The 4,709-nt window shown below is 39.0% G+C and overlaps 1 pseudogene; it reads left to right on the forward strand.

The window, feature by feature from the left end:
* Window positions 1–331: 331 nt before the first annotated feature.
* On the forward strand, window positions 332–607 carry LOC116635779 (annotated as a pseudogene).
* The last annotated feature ends 4,102 nt before the right edge of the window (window positions 608–4,709 follow it).

Consider the following 4,709-nt stretch of genomic DNA (forward strand, 5'->3'; position numbering starts at 1 on the left):
TTATAATCCTTAAGATCTGTACTTCATAATGTGTAAGATGGTGTTTGATGTGTGCTAGGTAATTTAATATTATGCATACTGAATTAAAGTCCAACTTATCCTATTTCATTATTATTCTGACATAGGAAGATACAAAGACAAATAATATCCAGGCATAGAAAAAATAATTTGTTAAGTACTTGAAGAAATGTACCTACAAATAATTTTTGGTGATTACATACGGAGTAATATGAAAAACAAAAACAAAAACAAAAAGCCTTGGGGATAAAAAAGAAAATGTGAGTCAGAAGGAGTTGCAGACTAAACTGCAACATCTGGCTTTGGTGTGATCATGTTTCTGCAGCATTATCTCAACAGGGGGGAGATCGAGTCTATACAATGAAGAAGCTGAGCTGAACCTATGGGACAAGAGACCTCCTCGGCTCATCCTGCTGGGCTCTCCCCAGATAACAAATACTCTCGACACTGAATCACCATCAAGAAACACTTCAAGGCACTCAAGACCCAGCAACCATGCCCCGTCCTCCGAGCGTCCCTTACATTTCATGTCTCTTCTGCTGTCTGCTCCCCTCAGAGACTTTTTGAAACCAAGCCCTTCCATCTGTGAGCCCTGAAGCCTTCTTACCACCCTTGCTCTTTGGAACCCTGTTTCACTGTTGCCTTTGATCTGCTTGTGTGAGGCAATCATGGTAGCAATCCCCCTTAAGGGAACCAGTTTGAATCTTCTTTCCATATTTTGAATCACTGCCAGGCTACTAAAATGATTTGAAAGAAAAAAAAAACAAAAAACTTGAATTTGGATAAGTCAATATGGAGCCTGATGCAGAAAAGTATGTAACTAATCTAAAATCCACAACTTAGTGTGGATAAGGATCATGGCCATTCACCACACTTATTTATTTTTTATTTTTTTAAAGATTTCATTTACTTCATTGAGAGAGAGAGAGAGAGGATGAGCGGTGGGGATGGGGCAGAGGGAGAGAGAGAAGCAGACTCCCTGCTGAGCAGAAAGCCTGATGCGGGACTCGATCCCAGGACCCTGGGATCATGACCTGGGCTGAAGGCAGACGCTTAACTGACTGAGCCACCCAGGCGGCCCCAGTTGCCACACTTTAAAAACACATTTTGCCACTAACCAAACTGAGCTGTATTGCTATTGTAGTAGATGGTCTGTGAGAATCCCAAACATTCTTAGGATTCCCTGACATGAGATAAAGACAACTTAAAACTGACTTCTCAGGTTCACGATACATTAAGAAATCCTCACAATCTCTAAAACCATTGTATTTAGGAATCCAATAAAAGTAAATGGGATTCTATCACTTTGACAAATGGAACAGCTCTTACTCCACGAAAGTCATGGAAAGGCTGGGCGGGAACATGTGCGGCAAGATGACGCTGGAGAAGCACCTGCCTCCCACCTGCTGCCTACCTGCCACCCACCAGCCTGCCCTGCCTCCCAGTCATTCTGCTCTAGCCAATCTGTAACCTCTGGTTTTCTATTTCTTGGAACTCACTCAGAAACACATTAAGCTAGATGACCTTTAAATATATACTTCACCTTCACATGTTTACAGTTTTCATTCCCAACATCTGGAAATCAACCTTATTGTCCAACTTTGAACCCTGGAGAAAATTGCTAAGAGTTTAAAAATTATTACTGCCTTTATCCAAAAAAAACACATTAAAAAAAATGCTGGTCCTACTATGCTAATATTTACCTTGTGCCCTTTTTTTAAAAGGGAACTCACATCACAAAGTAAATGTCTTTAATATTCAAATATTTATATGAAGTACCAGATGTTATTATTTTCATGTATTACAAAGGGAATCAAGCACAAAGAAGTTCAGTGCCTGTAAGTGGTTTGTCAGAAGCTAGTACATTCAGCTTTCCACTCTGTTCTTCCTTCTATTTTTATCTAATTTTATTTTAAAGCAACGCCTTTTATCTTATCATGATTAGAATGCAAAATATTCTCAAGTTTTTCCTCTGCAAATCAAATGTGATCAGCACTTTCAGTCCCTTCCCTGTGCCAAGCACTGTGACAGCACTTGATAGAACAAATGCTATTTAACTCTGAATCACATAAAACACATTGTAAAACATTCTTTGCAAAGTGCAATACACATTGTTTTATACTTGAATTAGCAAAATACATAACAGAATTTTCTTTTCTCTTTAAAAAAGCAGTATTATATTCTGCTTGGGGGAGAACAATAAAACATCAAACCAAGTTTAGACTCCCCTGCGCATGAAAACTGCAGCAGGTGACTGATGTCAGCCTTCTGTGAATGTCTCAAGCGACCTCAAGGAGATCTCAAAAACAGGTAGAACCAGAAAACCAGTTAAGGAGAGGCATGCAGGCAATATTTCTGAATAATCAGATATGACAAAAACCTAATGTATTAAGATGGCCTAAGGGTTTTTCTCGTGTCTATGTGGAAATCAGAAAACCCTAATTTTTTATAACTGTAACAAAGTATACCTTATGACACACAGGTATTTGGAGAATTGCTTGCCAGCATGTACCCCCTTCCCCTTTTTGTACATATAACCCCCTGTAGCTAACAAGCGGTGGAGCAATTCCTCAAAGCAGTCTGAAAGACTGCTTCCTGGGCAATCGTCCTCAGTAAGACAGCTAATAAAGTATTTACTAACCTATTTTGAGGTTGGCTTTCTTTCAGTTGACAATTTGGCGACCACGAAAGGACCCCAGAAGAGGCCATTTTCTCATCTGGGCTCCACCAGGAAACGGACCCCTGGTACTGGTTCTTGTGCCCAATTGTCTCCTTACACGAAGTACAATGGACTGGGTGGGCGCTTCCTGGGATCCGGACCTCTCCGCCTGGTAGATGGTCCAGAGCTTTATTGATTGTTGTTGTTTTTCTTTCTTCTGCAAAGTCAGGAAAAGGTGGCATTCTGTGTATGACCCAGGTTTCGGGTTTTAACCTTTCTTTCTTTCTCCTGCAGTCAGGGAAGAGCACCATTTTGTGCTTAACACAGGTTCCGGGTCCTATCTGTTGTCTCTTTCCTCCTGCGTAAGTCAGAAAGGGCACCGTGCTGCACAGAGCACAGGTTGCAGGTCTGTTGGAGGGACAAATCTTCATCCTAGAAATTAAAAATTTTTCAGAATTTTGCCAATGTGAATACGCGATGCTACCATGACATAAATGAGATTCTGAAGAAATCCGAAGACAAAGGACAGGAGCTCCTCTCATTGGAGAGTGCAGAGACTAACCTTACATGCTGCAACTGGTCTCGTAGGGATTCCCATTTACAGTACAGATAATTTAGTTGCTCTACTGAGGGATGCATGTAAGTTTTCTGCTCAGCATTCTGAACACTTTTCATTTTCGCCAGGCTAAATAGAAACAGCAAGACACAAATACCATTAACCAACTCCAGGGGGAGACCCTAGAGGTGCAAGGTCACTCTAATCAGCACATCAGTCCACAACTAAAATCCCTTAGGTAGTGCCAAGCATTTAAACCCAGTAGGACTGAGATAAATCATCACAAATGGAAAAACAGGATGGGTAACCCTTCCAACATTCCAGGGGGGATTCATATTTAACACACATGGATCATATATTTGCAAGCTTCTAAATAAATGAGAAAATTATACTAAGGATGATTCTAACATTCAAATGGCCTAAATGGGAATCCCTTGAAATACCATGTATTTACCCACCCAACTCAAGAAAGCCAGCTATTAAATTAAACTGGAGTGGGATGCATATTTTGATTGGTATTTAGAAGCTCCTAAAAGAAATGCTGGTGCTTACTTGGCAGCACATGTACTAAAAATTGGAGCAGCTGGATGGCTCAGTTGGTTAAGCGTCTGCCTTCGGGCTCAGGTCATGATCCCAGTGTCCTGGGATCGAGCCCCACGTCAGGCTCCCTGCTCAGCGGGGAGCCTGCTTCTTCCTCTCCCTCTGCCTGCCGCTCTGCCTACTTGTGCTCTCTCTGTCAAATAAATAAATTATATAATCTTAAAAAAAAAAAAGGAAAAAGATGATAGCTGATAAGCATCTCAAATTTTTTATTAAGAACAAGGGGATTAAAATAGATTTAAGATAAAAGTTTATAGATTTGTCAGCAATATTTGTGTCTACTTAAGGTATTTTCCCCTAATTGTTTTTTTGTAAGTTAAAACGTTAGAGTTTTGCTAAGTTATGTGATGGATAGTCATTAAATACCTAGATCATTTTCAAATAAGATAAAATACTGAAACATTAATTAGTAACATAGGTTTATCTACCTTGAACTTTCTATTACAGAGAAACTAAAGGTATTTGGGTCTATTAATAAACATATTTTGTGCCATGTTGAAACATTTACGAGAAGGCATATATTTCTAAAAATTACTAAATGTATTTGTAAATTTGCCCATCTAAAGAATACTGGTATAACAAACAGTTCACAGTTGCTTACTACTTTAGTTTTTACTAGAAACTAAGGTTTCTAAGAGTTCAGAACTCTAATAAATGTAATTAAGATTAATGGACATAATAAGGGAAACAACTCTATGCAAGGAAAGTGAGATATATGTTTTTGGTATAAAAAACAAAGAGCATGAGGAATGGGAATGCATTTTTGTTGAAGGAAAAGAAAATTATTTTGTCCTAAAGTGAGACTATTTAAAGAGGGAAAACTTAGGACAAATCTAAATGTAAAAAAAAGAAGAAAGACAAAAAAAGAAAGAAAAG

Source organism: Phoca vitulina, unplaced genomic scaffold (genome assembly GCF_004348235.1).
Source record: "Phoca vitulina isolate PV1807 unplaced genomic scaffold, GSC_HSeal_1.0 scaffold11, whole genome shotgun sequence".
Lineage (NCBI taxonomy): Eukaryota > Metazoa > Chordata > Mammalia > Carnivora > Phocidae > Phoca > Phoca vitulina.